We start from the raw sequence: 16875 nt of genomic DNA on the forward strand, positions 1-16875 counted from the left end.
CATTGCATCCCCTTCAAGTGGTATCAGAGCGGGTCTTCAAGAGCTCATCCCAACCTTCCACACGAGGTATGAGATCTTCATTCTCACTCAGTTTTCAGCTCAACATGGTTTTCACAGGTTGTGGGCAGCCATAGCTCACACCTCTTGGAGCTTCCTTCACCTGGATCTTGCTTCTATCAAGGGTTGCTGAGGCTTGGTATAGGCCTTCTTTGGCCCCCATTTGTGCCCCCTTTGGGCCCCATTGTTGACACGTGGGACAGCCAACCCCCCCAGCCAGCTCACGTTTTTTTAACGCCTGTTTCAAAATCTGGCCCAAAAATCACTCTTTTTGTCATATCTCGGGCATTCGGAACCCGATTCAAGCAAGGTAAGAGTCTAAGTTGGGCTTTTGGCACGCTCTAGACATGATAGTGATGTTGGATTTTCCAAATTCTGATGACAGAATATTCTGCAACATATTTCAGGTCTGAGATAGCATGTATTTGTATGCCTATGGCTTATGTGATGCTTCTACTGATGTCTATTGATACCGGATCACTTGTGGATGTTATGCCTCTTATGTGAGATGCATTTCGAGCTGATTTAGCTCAGCCATTGACTGTTTTGAACAATCCCAAATTTGTCCAAAACAGGACAGCCACATGTTACTTCAATTTTATGCTTACAGGTCTTGGCATTTGATGCCTGATTATGCCCGGTTGGTGCCTAAACATATGGGAATGTATGCCTATAGTTTGCCTATGGATTTAAGCTTGGATTGAGCACTAATTTGCTCAATTTATAGAGGTTATATGCTGCTGGAAACTTCAAGGCTGAAGCTATTTATGTACAATTGAGTTATGCCTATTGCGGGGTGCTCCCGGCTACTCGGTATGATGTCATGATGTATTTGGACTATGCCACATGTCTTGTTTATGCTCCGGAATGCTTTTGAGCTAAGATTAGAGCTCGATTTGGGTTTGATTGTCACTTCTTTGTAGCTGATATTTCATCTATGACATGGTTTATGTCTAGGCTACCCAATACGGGTTATGATGGCTTGGTGAATGCTTTATGCTTTGGCTGTGGATGGAAGTTGTTTGAGCTCGTCTCGACATTCATTTGAGAATTCCCTTGAGCAGTTGGACATTGACTTGGATTTTTCCTTTATGACTTGGCTTTTTTCGTTACGACCTTGGATGCTATATGGGATTTGATGCTCCGATTATGGATCTTGGCTATTACTTGGATGCATTTACAGGTATTGAGCAGTGAACTACTCCCTTGTTTTGGCAGTTGCCTATTGAGCTGTGATTGCTCGTTTGCATTTGATATGCGGGATACTTACTAATCACTGGACTTGGGATTTACAGTTATGGCTTTCTTACTCCTCTGTTGTTTAGCTTCTATGCTAATTGGGCTCCTGTTGCCCGTCCATGTTAGAGAGCAGATGCTATGTATGCTTACCCGTCTATGCACATGGTCTATTGTTGTATACGTTATAGAGCCACTTATTTGGATATTGTTGTATAGATGTTTGGGCTTCACCTGGAGCTTGACTCTTGCAGGATGCTTTGCCACTTGTCGGTCTTTACTTGACTTGGATGTTCCTTGGTGGCATGATGTACTGCAGAGCTATGTGTATGCATATGGTTATGGGATGATTTCATGGCTGAATATCATATGCTCTTATGACAGATGTCTTATGCTTTACTATACTACGGTTGGTTATGTCATGCAGTTGGCTACGACTCTTCTTCATATGGGAGCTTTTGCATCCTTGATTGATGCCTTTATGTCCTTCCATCCATTGAGGTTTCATGAGCATTTGCAGCATGCTTCTACCACTGATGTACTAGCAAATGATTGTCTTTATGAGCAGGTTCCCTATGTTGGGACAACCCTCGACTACTTGAGCTCCTTGGATGCTATGGATAGCCCTATTCATGATGACTTGGATTCCTTGTCATCTTCTACAGGTTCTTCTACTTTAGATGTTGTTTGCTTCCTTTGTGGGAAGCTTGGGCATGTTCAAAGAAAATGCTTTAGATGGATTAGAGAGCAACAGAGATAGAGACGGACTCGACATGAGCAGAGAGTCAGCGATGCAGCAAGTATTACCACTCTTTCTAGTGCTGAGGTACATGTAGTTACCCATGATGATGCAGTTGAGCATGTCCTCCTGTCATCCAGTTTCCCTATAGCTTACTTGCTCAATGATCAGGCCCATGCCTTTGATTGGCTTTTTGCCTCTATGGCATCTTGTTATGTTACCCCTCATAGAGCATGGTTCTCTTCTTACAGGGAGATTGATGGATGTATTGATCTTGGCCTTGAGCAGACTTATGCTATTGTTGGTACAGGGAACATACACTTAGCTTTGCCTAATGGGACTTCTCTTATGCTCAGGGATATTCTACATGTTCCCATGCTCAGTAAGAGCTTGATTTTTGTCAATCAGTTGCATGATGCAAGTTACTCTATTTCTCTTCAGGAGATAGGTCATGGAAGATCTGTCATGGTTGCTTGGTTTTGGCCAGAGGTTCTCGAGTTGGTTCTCATTACCGAGTACATGTCTCTCATGTGGGAGATTCTATGGTTGCAGTTATCCCGATACCACATACATTGTTATGGCATTATTTCCTAGGCCATATGCACCACCACAGAGAGATGGAGATCTTATCTCGTTCTGACTCATTGCTGATTCCTATGTCACTTACAGATCTTGATGCTTGCCCTAATTGTACTCTTGGTCCTTGCAGAGCCTCCTTGGCTTATGGCGATCGTATGAGGCATGCTCCTCTAGATCTTGTCGATTGTGTAGTATATGGACCTATGCCTTCCCAGTCACTTGGTGGAGCATCGTACTTTGAGACCTTCGTTGATGATGCTACCCATCGTGTTTGGGCTTTTCCCTTGGTGCAGATTGAGGATGCCGCAGTTATGCTTGACAGGTTTATGGATTCTGCTGGTAGCAGGCCTAGGTGCTTGCAGATGGATTATGAGAGTCATGCTCTCTCTCCCAGCTTTCGGACCTCTTGTTAGCATTATCGCATCGATTTCTTGTGCCCACGGTATTATGGGATTGCTCATGGCATGTGTCTGACCTTACATGCAAAGGTTGCTTCTATGCTTACCACAGCTGGGTTGTTTTATGGCTTTTGGGCCGAGGCCCTTATGACAGCAGTCTATTTGGTTAACAGGACGTCGTGCTTGACCTTGGATGGTATTACACCCCATGAGGCATGGAGTGGCATGCAACCCTCCTATGATTACTTGAGGATGTTTGGCTGCCAAGCATCTGTATGTATGCCACATGAGCCTATGTCACGTAGATGTATCCTCCTTGGTTATGGAGATGGTGACTTTAAGGCCTACAGATTATGGGATTTGGATACCCATCAGGTCATACACAACCATCATGCTGTCTTCTATGAGACGCAGACACCTCTTAGACCTCTTGATGAGCATTCAGTATGCTTTATGGCTGATTTTACAGCAGCTACAGTGCCATTACAGTAAGTTGTTTATGCTGAAAATGAGGCACTTATTGGCCCAGATGACGTAGCTATGCATAGTAGTCAGGGTCAAGATGTTGGTGGTCAGTTTTTAGACCCCTTGCAAGCTCATGAGAGCCATTTTCTTGTAGTTTTGTAGGCTAGACAGCCAGCCATATGTCAGTCTTTCGCTTCGCTGAGGCACATGTAGTCTTGAGACCCCATTTCAGGATGTTGGCCCTCTTTTAGTGATTGACTCTGGAGAGTTTGAGTGCTCTCCACTGTCTTATATGCGCCACAATGATGCTATGCACAACTCTAATGCTTTACAGCCGTGCACTGATGAGTTGTGCTTGCTTCATGAGAAGCATTCTTAGATTGCTCCATTGTATGGAGCTGTGGGATCGCTTATCTCCTGGATGTCATGGACTCGGGGATGCTTGACTCTTCTTCTGTAAAGGTTCCCGACACTTCTTGCACAGCTTGCTTTTCGATTGGGCATTCGGTGAGCTGTTATGATTCCTCACCTTGTCTTTTTTTTTTCTTTTCTTTGTTTTCACTCCCTAGCCACATTGGCCTTTTAGTGGGAGGTTGTTGGGGTAAAAGGCCTCTGGGCCTACCCGTGTATACTGTGACCGCCCATTCTTTATTCATATATAATATGATAGTGCAATAAGGCTGTCAGTTCAGTTGGACAACACCTACATTGTGTATGCTCTTCTCTTCCGCATCTTCCTCTTCTCCTTCTCCACTACCATTGCATCCCCTTCACTGGATCCTGTCCAAGCATCCATAGATATGGTATAAATAGTGGCATTATGTATATTAGCGTGTAGCTCATTCTTTCCACCCATATCCCATGATACACGACCACTGGGGTCAAAAGGAAAAGAGTTAGCAGGGTCAAAAAATTCTTCTTGACCAAACTCTTCATCATCATCATCCATTTCAACAGTCATCATAAAAGCATGTGCATCCTCATAGTCCTCCTCCGAGTCCTCAAATACCAACATGCTGTGAACCCATGCCTTAACATTTCTAATAGAACATTTTGAGGCATGATTAGCTGTATACTTCTCGCCACACTTGAAACAAAGTCCTTTTTTCTTTCTTTCTTTATACAAATCCATGGGAATGGACTTTGGACTGCCACAGGCTGAAGCATTTTTATTCTTGCTGTCCCCTTGCCTATTATCCATTCTCGGGCTGCTTGCTGTCCTGAAATTACTTTGTGGTCTTGAGGTTTTAAAAGTGGGGTATGTGGGGATCTTAGGAGTGTTGAATGGCACGTTACCACCATCGTAACTTGCCCCAAATTGTCCCACCTTTGCAGTACCTCTTTGCTACCCAAAATGTGACTATATAGGTCCTCTTTGCTGCCCAAACACTAGCTGAGACGCCCCTCTTTGCTGTCCATGCTGAAATGAAGCATCTCGGCGATACTTACGAGATTACCTCTCAGGTAACTCAATAGCTTTGAACAAATCCGATGATTTTGAGCTGAAACATTAGCCGAGAGTTGGGGATCTAGCCCATACAAATACTTGTGTAACTTGGCATCATCACTAATCAACTCAACATACATGGTAAGGTTGAGGAACTGATTTGTGTATTCACTAACAGCAAGACCATGCTATTCAAGGCTATACCATTGGCGGGCAAACTTTTCTTTCTCCACCAGCAAGACAAATGCTTGCACCATGAGTGCCTTGAATGCTTCCCATGAGTCTACTTACTGATTTTCTCTTTTAATGTACCTCCACCATGTATGTGCAAATCCTTCCAAGTGGATGGTTGCAAAATGGATCTTTTGGTCATCACTACGAGGCAAGATGTCAAAATAATCCTCAAGCTTGGAGAGCCACTCTTTGAGTTCAGCTGGAGATGACGATTGACCATTGAATTTTGAGAAAATAATATTGTCTCTTAGCTCTCTTTCATGATTAGGTGGTTATCCCATATATCCAAACTGAGGTTGATCCATGTGGCTGCCCAAAAATGATCAATTGTTAGAGTAATTTCTGCCAAAAGAACTCGCATAGATGGCATGGGCCCTTGCAATGACTGGAAATTACCCCTCACTGCATTGTTCATGGACTCCTCTTACCTATGTGAAGGCTCTCCCTGTTCAAAAGTGTTGCTAGGGATGCCCGCTCTCCCCAAAATACCTTGGGAGTTCATATTTGATGCATTCACTGATGGGCCAATCACTCTTTTAGCATGCATACCCGACCTATCCTCATGTTCCTTCCCTTTCATTTGGAATTCCATCTACTTAGTGAACTAGTGGGCAACAAGGGTGTCCATAGTGGTCTTCATGTGACCAATGCCTTCCATCAATTCTCTATGCCTCTCAGCATGCCTTGTCTCATGAGAACCGAGGGTGTTAGTGAGTGTGCTGAGGCTCCCCATGTCATGAGAGTAATCTTCATCTTCCATCTCAAGGTTAGTGTTTCAGCCCTCGGGGCACGTGCATCCCTTATTTGTTGTTGGAGGTCATCATTTGCCTTAGTTTTTCCCTTATTCCCTACCATGGTTAGGTGTAGTTCCATTAGACCACCTGTCACTATTTTGCCCGTAACTTGAGCTAGGAAGCTTCGATTGACCTACTTTTTTTTTCAAGTCGGAGCCAAGGATTCCCTCTTCAAACTAAGCATAAGCATGTGCTCCGAGGTTTTATGCAGAAAATTTTGTAATAGGAAAAGTACTGTTGTACTGTGCTCAACAAGAAACAAATTTTGGCTTAGTGATTAAGAATCAAAACCAAGCACATTTATGGGCTAGGAGTTAAATTCTTAGCCAACAAGAAAGAAATTTGAAGTGTGCTCAGTCATGCATGCATTTCAAGAAGTGCATAATGGAAGAAGGCAAGGATCCATAACTTTAGCAGCCTAAGCAAGAATTCATGTAATTCTTTAATCTCTCCAAGAAAGAGGTTGATCTCAAAAAGTGGTTGGAGAAGAGAGACCAAGACCCATGAGACATACATTGCTTAAGCTTGGGGAAGAGCTAGTGGCTGCCCGCTCCAACGAATTCATGGTTGTCCTCCTTCTTGCAGCTCATGGTCGTATGGAGCCTTCAATGTCTTGTGGCTCACAGCAGTAACAGAAAATATGCCCATGATGGTGAAATCAATTTATTTTTTTCAATCTCCCGAGACAAGTCCACTGTGCAAATCCTACCATAATTTCACTGTATTGATTTGATGATGTTAATGGGGAGTTAATGAAGGCCATAAAATCAGATCTGCCCTTTAAGATACATGATTTAGTTTGATCTACAGCTCCAAGAATATATCATATCAAGCCATTGTTGCGACTATTTGCTTTAGGGTTTCTCCTTTGAGTTTGGTTTTTCTGGTCTAATGGAAGGCCTAGGCCAAAGCTATGAGGCCTTCATTGAGTGCATGCAGTCGGATTTCACCACCTTGTCTGCTGCTCTACAAGTGATTGATCGAATGTTTAAGGTTGTTGATGGCAATTCGTCTTCATCCATCGACTATGGTCCTTTATCTCAATCAGAATCTCACATTGATGGCACCAACTAAGGTTTTGGATTGAAAAGAAGTGAAAAATTAGGTGAGAAAAAGAATCAGGGCCTTATATGGAATCAAATTTAGTGCTAGATTTATCAGAACAGGCACCGCAGAGCAAACAACTTCTATGTTCAGGTCAGATGTGGTTCTCGATGTAACTAAAGTCAAGGGTAGTGAATGTGGAATTTCTCTGACGTCTGTTTCAGCCTCCACTGCTGCAGCTGATGTTAGCACTTCCTCAAATGGATTAGTTATGTCGATGTCCTCAAGATTGAAGGCTTTGCTTATAACAATGGCTCAAATGGCACTTCTCCTTTGATCGTGAATTTGATGCCCAATCGGTGCCTCCCACACAACTCCACCATATGTGAAGTGTGACAGTTGTAGCAGTGTGCTCATGCCCAATCACTGCCTCCCACACAACTCCACCATATGCGAAGTGTATCAGTTATAGCAATGTGCTGTCGATGGGGGAGTGCGTTAGCTATGGTGTGCCCTTGTCAAGAAGAGGACATGATTCACCTTTATGTTAGTCAGTGGCAGTAGAAGATGAGCACTAAAGAAGTCAACAGAGAGGTGAAGTCAAAGAAAGAGGCCTATGCAAGGCTATGGAGGCTTATGCAGCGCTGAGAGAAAGGGAAAGGGAGAATACGAATCAAGAAGAAGCTTTCCTTGAAAAGTAGCTATAGTCAAAATTCCCTCTAAGTCCTATGAGCCTCCAACTTGGCCATGGTGAAATTTCCAAGAAGAAAGGCTGCCATCTTTGTTGTCTTTCAATGTTGTACGTGTCCTGATGTACATCAGAGTTAAAGCCTATTTCAAGTATAGAGCTTTGTAAATACTTGAGCCTAGAAAAGAGGACTTAGGTTTTAGTATAAAAGGAAATAAGTGATAATGTAGCATCATTCTTGGGCATTATAAAAAAATTCATCCTTCTTGTCTCTCACAATTTTCTTGCACTTGGATGACAGTCCATGGCTACATTGTGCTATGGTAATGGAAGTTGTTCCATGGCTTGGCCATGCTGGAATCTTAGTTTAGTTCATTTCTTGTCATTTGTGGCTTAGAGACTTTTTTTTAAATTTCCTATTCATTTCCTTTGTTAGATTAGTCCTTTTTTACATTGGTATCAGAGCATTGGTTTAGATCCTGTCAGAAGTCATTTTCGTGAAATAGATTTAGTTGCAGTAACTAGGGAGTGAAAACCACAGTTAAATTCAGTCATCATAGGAGTTAGTTCTTCCATAACCATGGTCTGACATGGAGATCTCTTACAAACAGTGACTAAGATAGAGGTTCTTGGCATGAACCAATGGATAATGGCGGGCTCCAACCAATTTGGCAGCTCGTGACAGTTTTGGACCAAAAATTGGGGTAAGTTGGACAAAATGAAGGTTACAGGACTTAGTTTGGTTCAAACTTGAGTTACTTTTCAAGAACAGGGGTTTCTTCCCTTTCCTTTCAAGCTTCTCTCAAGAATCCATGGCCAAAGGCTGAACAAGATCTCTTGCCCGTGATCTTTATCATGCAAAAGGACTTCATAGCCTTGTTCTCCATCCCTCAAGCTTTCAATGGAATGGTGGAATGGCACCATATGCTTCATTTCTGTCCAAAAACACAGCAGTAGGCAGCAACGTGAATTGTGCCTGTTGCATATTCTTGCCTATTTCTTGCCAAAAATGAGCTATGGATCTCAAGTTACTTATGATTAAGGCTCTGAAGCATTGACAAGTGCATTCCTTCAAGCTTTGGCAAGATTTCTCTCTATTGTGGACTCTCCTCTCTCCCATGGAACCCTATCATTGACAGTTTTGGACAGCAACTGAAAATCTTCGGTTTCTTGAAGCAAATGAAGGGAGCATTGGTGGGAAATCACTCCTGGACCTTGCTTATGCACGTGGCTTCAATACATTGTCAACATTGAAGCATCCATGGTTCTATTCTGATCTATGGAAGCTTTGGACAGCTTGTATCTTCAATGTTAGTAAAATTCTTGGTTCTCTTGCCAATAATTGGAGTTTTTAGCTTGTATTGGAGTTATTCTCTACCATCTTCCAAGTTCTTCATCAAATAGAAGAAGATTATTCCTTCATCAACCATTCTTGAAGTATGGAGCAACAATGGAGTTCATATGAAGCTGGGAGCTTATGCTACATTGAAGCTTGTTGAAATTAGGGATTTCTATGGATCTTTATAGTTGAAGACGGTCTATTTTTGTGTGAAGACTCTACATCAACTACATTTATCAATCACAAGCATATGAGGTACTTTAAATAATCTTTAATCTCTCCCTTCTGAATCCAATTCCTGAGCTGATCCAATTGATGAATGAGGGATTAAAATGTTGAGAAACACAAATCTAGAGCATGGCTATGGTGGTTCAAAGACAGGAAGAAGACTCATGTAGACATAGATTCAAACACTGACTGTCATACAAGTGAATTAGGTTTCAAGATTGAGACTTGAACTCATAAACACAATCTTGTGTGTGGACAATGACAATGACACTTTACTGGAAGGAAAAGAGTACTATCATTGCATTAAGAAAAGGAAGCAAGTACAATGCTTTATAGGAAAGTAGGAAACTGCAGTAGGCACCACTGTGCATATGGGATAGGTAAGCCTGCATATCCTTGGCCCTGAAGCTCCTTATAAAGAGGATGTCAATGAGTGTGATTGCTGAATCTCAACACCCCTCCTCAATCACAACTAGAAAGGCACAAAGTGTGTAGAGGCTGTAATGAGAACCACTTGCAAAGTGTGGGCACACCACAAACATGGTAGACACCAGAGGTTGTCACAGAAAAGGCTAAGTGTGGGCACCAAAACATGATGGACATCCAGAGGCTATAACAGGGGCCTCGCAAACTGTACAGGGACTGTAGTGCCAAGTTACATGAGGAGTTTACAAAGCTTATGGCAAGAAGCATTAGGGCTAGGAAATACAAGGCTTTTAAAATAGTCTATCAGAGTAATGAGAGTAGAAGGACTGATGAGGCTTGTCCTTCCGATCCTGGTGGTCTTCATCTTCATCTTCATCTTCATCTTTTGGTCCATGGTCTTCTTCTTCTTTCACAGCTGTAAGATAGGCCTTTTGGGACCTCTTCCTAGCATGATAGAACTTCTCAGTGTGTCCAGTCCTTTTGCAGAAGTCACAGAAGAGTGGTTCCTTTTTACCTTTGTATCTGTCGTTTACATATAACATTTGTTCATCCTTTGAAGTGCTAGGCTCTTCTTTGCTTTTAAGTTTCTTTTCTTCCTCTAGCAGAGAGGCTTTAGTATCAACAAGTTGAGGATCAGGCATATTGGTTAGAGTGGTTGATACATTATCATAGGCAGGAGGCAAACTTTTTAACAAGACACCAATACAAACATCTTCATCCATTTTTAGCTCTATCCCTGCAAGCTGGGTTTGGAGACTTTCCATGTAATTTAGATGGGATGCCAGGGATGTATGAGGCTTCATATCAAGTCGGAAAAATTCAATCAATAGACCATACTTAGACGACTTTGACTGTGCACCAAACAAGGTATCCAATTTGTCCCAAGTGAGAGGCTTTAATATCAACAAGTTGAGGATCAGGCATATTGATTAGAGTGGTTGATACATTATCATAGGCAGGAGGCAAACTTTTTAACAAGACACCAATACAAACATCTTCATCCATTTTTAGATTTATCCCTGCAAGCTGGGTTTGGAGACTTTCCATGTAATTTAGATGGGATGCCAGGGATCTATGAGGCTTCATATCAAGTCGAAAAAATTCAATCAATAGACCATACTTAGACGATTTTGACTGTGCACCAAACAAGGTATCCAATTTGTCCCAAGTGTCATGGGACATGTCACAGGCATCCACATGATGGATGTAGCTATTATCCAATTCCAGCTTAATGATGGCTTGTGCCTTGTCATCATTCTTCTGCCAAGTAACTGCAAGGTAAGCATCTCGAGGTTTCTTTTCTTTGCCATTTGTGATGGCCCAGAGACCCTTCTTCATCAGGATGAGCCTGATGCGGGTTTGCCAGGTGTGAAACCCGACTCCCTTGAACCAAGCATTTGGAGAGTTTTTTCCCATATTAGATGGCTGGAGCAGCAGCAAATCAGCTCCAAGATTCTTAGATTTTACAAGTGAAAGAGCAGATTACAATGTGTCAAGAGACACAAGTAATGGTAGTGTGAAAACACACTATGTAGAGACTTGATGTTGAGCTTGAATCTTCCTTGCTCGGGGTCTTCAATCCTTCTTCAATCTTCTCAAGTCCTTCCCCTCCTTGATTTGGTGTTGGCACAGTAGATCAGAGTGGCAGTGGGTTGCTCCAGGTGGCAGGAGAGAGAAAATGATGAGATTTTTGAGCTTTGATGAAACTAGATATGGCTCTGATAGTTTAGGGTTTCAGACAGGGGCCTGGTTTTTTGCAGATTGCAGGAGCTGTAGTTGATCATTTTGAAAACTTTTTTCTATAGAAATGAAGCTTAATTAAAGCTCTTCCAAAGCCCTATCCTCCTCGTCAAGATCGCAGCATCTACAGGGCGCGCAGAGCGGACGAACAGACCATGCACATATTTTGTTAGCAAATACGAATTTCGACAATGTCGTGCTAGTTGATCAACAATGTGGGCGATTTTTGTGATAGGAGGGAGCACCCTAAGTAGAGAAAGATATGTCTAGAAGAGAGTTCATGAAGATATGCTCTACAGAGAGAGATATGAAGGCTTCATGGAGGGTATGTCCTGTAGGTCACAGTTGAAGACTATGGCAGTGACTTAGAATTTTCACAATGCTGAGCTTCAGATAGCCAAATGTCATGGATTGATGTGACACAGGGAAGCTTTGTGAGCTGGGGAACACTTTTCCCGAAGGAAGCTCCAAGAGATTTGACCTGTGGAGTGAGATATAAGCGACTCAATCTGATAGGGTGCTACTGGCTATGGCTACCATGGAAGCTCAAGTGAAGGTAGAGTTGGGAGATGAATTCATGGGATGAAACTGAGCTGACCAGAGGTTAATATGAGCTGAGAGAGAGCAGAGGAGAGCTAAACCGAGATGAGCCATGCCTGACTAGGCTCTGATACCATGTTGAGAAACACGGATCTAGAGCATGGTATGGTGGTTCAAAGACGGGAAGAAGACTCATGTAGACATAGACTCAGATACTGACTGTCACACAAGTGAATTAGGTTTCAAGATTGAGACTTCAACTCATAAACACAATCTTGTGTGTGGACAATGACACTGACACTTTATTGGAAGGAAAAGAGTACTATCATTGCATTAAGAAAAGGAAGCAAGTACAATGCTTTATAGGAAAGTAGGAAACTGCAGTAGGCACCACTGTGCATATGGGATAGGTAAGCTTGCATGTCCTTGGCCTTGAAGCTCCATACAAAGAGGCTGTCAGTGATTGTGATTGCTGAATCTCAACATAAAATGATTCAAAATTCCAATTATTCTCTTAAAAGCACTTCATGAATAATCAATCCATTTAGCAATCCTAGTGATTAATTCTGATTGATCACTTACATTCATTGAAAATAACCACTTCCAATGCTTCAAATTCTCACCCATTCTTCTCTAACCTGACATTGAACTGTTTTCCTTTTGTCTCCCTGCCTTGAATAAAAAAATGTTGCCCAATGGTAAGTGAAATACAATTGTAAAGCAATGAGTCACTGCTGCAGGTATTCTTTACCTAATCCCACTTCATCTTTAGTTTAACTTCTTCCATTCTCATGCATATCATGTAATGACAATCAAATCCTTTCCAATACATGCATTTCATGCTGTTTTCTTAATCTAGCATTGACCTACCATCTATCTACCCACGAGGAAAAGTGGATGTCGGGAGAGTTGGTAGGACAAAAGAGAGGTGACCCTCCCCTACTGACAAGGACCCTGAAGGGGAGTACAAACCAGCTTGAGAGGGAAATTTGCACACCCCTCAAGTCTCGGATCCCACATATTTAAAGTTCAGGTGGAGGTACCACTCAAGGGAACAAGAATTCAGCCTTTAGCATGGTATACTTGGAATGGGTTACATAATGTAAAGGCAAATGTATGGCAACATAATGCAATGCAAGTGGCAAATGGGGACTGAGTTATGCTGAGCATTATGAATGGTATTGGTGGCATTTGTTAATTGGCTCAACAATAAAGAGTTGGAATAGGGTTTTCAAGAAAAGTTCCATTGATTGGATCTTTCTTTTGTAGCATACAGTGGGATTGTTCAACCATTGGTTAATTGCAGAGGTTATTTTCAGTATTGGCTATTGTATGGAGTTCATTTGCATGTCTACATGTTAGTACATGCATGAAATTGATGGTATAAGTCATTAAATGACCATAACAGAGCATTCACAGGTTGCAGGAAATTCTAGAAAGCTACAGTAAATTACTTACATAATTTTTTGTACTCAACCATTTTCAACACTTGATAGCTCATTTGAAAGGGGACATCCTAAGCTTTATACAAAGTCAAGAAGTTGGTCATTTCGATCATTAGAGCTCAAGATATTTGAGTTTTTATTATGATGTACACTCAAGATAGGACGCCACCAATGGCCAAAAATAAAAGAAAGGAACCCATTATGGATACCATCAGTGAAGTATTAAGGGACTATCAGTTGGATAAAGAGTGTGAAGCTTCACAAGAGGCTATTTACCTTGAGAACCATGGTAATGAGGAGCTAGAGATAAGTTCAACACATGCTACAGTAAACAAACAAGTGAATGGGGTTGGCACTACTCATGTCTCTACTAATTCTAACAGTTTTCAACAACTCTCCAATGACATTAAGGATATGAAATCAGGCATTGAAAAGCTTGTGGCTCTCTTGAGTGAGAGGATATTACCTACAACTATTCCAAATGCTCCAAGTCTTCCCATTGTCCAAGAGCAGTCAAAGTCCTCAACTCCCAAGGTTGTTGGGCAATTTGAAGTTGGAGAGCCATCAAGAGCACTGCCCTCTCATGTTCAGCCTCAATTTCAGCTCCTAAATGAACCCAAGTTCTACACTAGCCCTCATGGAAAGGATTTGGAAGATAAGGCCAAGCTAACTCGATGATGACACACATGGATGCCATCCTTTTTACAAGTCTTTCTATGGACAGCCTTCTAATATCCCTAAATCTACACATGAAGGAGAAAGCTAAAGAACAAAAGTCCTATCATGGTCAAGCAAGTGGAGGAAATAATTCTCATGGGCAGCACCCATACAATGGACATGGTCATGTGAATTCAGTTTCAAATTCTTATGTGGACAGCAACATCATGTCAATAATAATCATGTATATAATCAGCCCCCTAAACAAGGCCCTCATTCAAATCAGTTTTGGTCTCATCAAATGAATGGACAACAACCACCAATGAATGTCACACCAAATATACACTCTCTAATGTATGGACATTAAGTCTATGGACAACCTCATGTTGTTGGCAACTCTTTCTCTCTATCGCAATGACAATTTAATCAGCCAAATGGGTTTGCAAATATTCATGGACAACAACAACCATGTATTCATGGAATATGGAATAATGATGTTCAAAGACAAAATTCTTTTGGTCCAAACTTTCATAGATAGCAACACAATAATGGCCAATCTCATCAATATGAGTGGGAATACAAGGAGAAAATAACCATTTCCAATTTCAAGGGTGAAAATCCATCCCCTATCGAATTAGAAGAATGGTTTGACAAGCTTGAGATGTATTTTTCTTTGTATCCTAGATCGGAGAATGCCAAGGTAAAATTTGCAGCCCTACATTTGGAAGGATATGCACACACTTGGTGGTGGTACATGTCAAGGATTGGTAATGAATTCTAAACATGGGATGCATTAAAGTGGGCAATGAACGAAGTTTTTGTGTCTCCTATTGAAAGAGAGAAGTTAGAGAAGAAATGGTATGCTCTTGAGAAAAGGGGATTATCGGCTAGAGATTATTCTAACCAATTCCTTAACCTCTCCATGTATGTGGATGGAGTATCCAACAATGCCAAGTTGAATAAGTATATATTTAGGCTTGAATCTTCTCTATCATCGGAAGTGGGAGCACCATCCTCTTTACAAGCTGGCATACAATTGGCTGAAAGGTATGGTAAAAAATACAAGAGTCTTTAGCAAAGAATAGGGCAACATTTTCAATCAAACCAGTCCACTAGAATAGCTACAAATTATGGGCAGTCAAAGACTGAATTTCAACAAGGAGGGAAGCCAACAAATACCTACAGCAAGATCCCTACATTTCCTACTATTTATGGACCAAAACAGGGTAGTAATTTCAGGTTTAATGCTAAAAATAGATTATATGAAAAGAGGAATGAAATTAGTGGCAAAAACTTAGCTCCTATGCAAGGAAAGCATGTATCTAATGACAAGTTGAAGGACATGTATGCAAAAGGTCTATGCTTCAAATGTGGGGAGAAATGGTCTCCCGATCATCACAAGACAAAATGCAAAGCCAAGAATGTCAAAGTGAGCATGATCTTTGAAGAGGAATCGGATGTTGAGGAAAATGAAGGCAATCTATCTCAGCTTGATTGCTTACCCACTCTTGAGGAGACGCATGAGCATGATGAGGATTGCCATGAAGAATTTATGACCCTATGGATGGTTTTCCATTCAACCCGGGTGGTTACTTTATGGATGATGTTTTGACAAATTTGGATTCTTTGAAGCTTTGTTCCATCTCCCATGATGCTTGGAATGGTTCCAAAGGGGACAACACATTATGCCTTAAAGGTTACATTAATGGAAGAATTTCTCATATTCTTATTGATATCGGGAGTACACATAGCTTCGTTAATACACGGTTTCTTGATGAGTTGAAGTTGTATACACAAGAAATGCCTTCATCACTAAGAATCCAAGTGGCAAATGGAGCTTATGAGAGCTGTAAACAGATTTGTTTCAATGTTCCCATCACTTTATCATCATCTCGTATCACTTTGGTGAATCTTATTGCCTTGGAGATGGGTCCTATTGATGTCATACTTGGCTACAATTGGCTAAAAAGTATTGGTGGGTTTATCATGGATTTGAATAGGTTGCAAATGGAATTTCAATGGCATGGATAGCAAGTTACTCTTCAAGGGATTGAGAAGAAGAAGCTAGAGGTGATCAGCTCCAAGAAGATTAAGAGAGAGATTAATGCAAATGCATGTATGTTTACCCTTCTCTTGTCAAAGATTGATGAGGATCAGCCCTCTTCTAATCAGCCCTCTACTCCTTCAAAAGATATGGATCCTTGTCTTTGTAAATTGTTGGAAGAGTATGATGATTTATTTCAGCTACCTACCTCTCTTTCTCCAAAGCATGAAGTGGACCACCCTATCAACTTGCTTCCAAATACCAAGCCTATCAATAAACCTCCATATCGCCTTTCAAAGGTGGAAAGAGAAGAAGTTGAGCGCCAAGTAAAGGAGCTACTTGAAATGGGTCTTATACAACCAAGTCAATCTCCCTTTGCTTCTCCCATTCTTCTAGTCAAGAAGAAGGATGGTTCATTCCACATATGCATAGATTATCAGGACTTGAACAAGGCCTCTATCAAAAATAGGTATCCAATACCAAGGATTGATGATCTTTTGGATGAATTGAAGGATGCCAAGGTCTTTTCAAAGATTGATTTGCGATCGGGATACCATCAAATACGCATGAAGGAAGGGGATGAATACAAGACTGCATTTAGGATCGAGAGGAGATTGTATCATTTTATGGTTATGCCCTTTGGTCTTTCAAATGCTTCAGCCACATTCCAAGATTTAATGAACAAGATACTTCAGCCACTTTTATTCAAGACAGTTTTGGTGTTCTTTGACGACATATTGATATATAGTAAAGACAAAGGGGAGCATTTACAGCA

This window comes from Lygodium microphyllum, chromosome 8 (assembly GCF_053477565.2).
Source record: "Lygodium microphyllum isolate KBCC chromosome 8, Lygodium_microphyllum_v1.1.10, whole genome shotgun sequence".
Classification (NCBI taxonomy): Eukaryota; Viridiplantae; Streptophyta; class Polypodiopsida; order Schizaeales; family Lygodiaceae; genus Lygodium; species Lygodium microphyllum.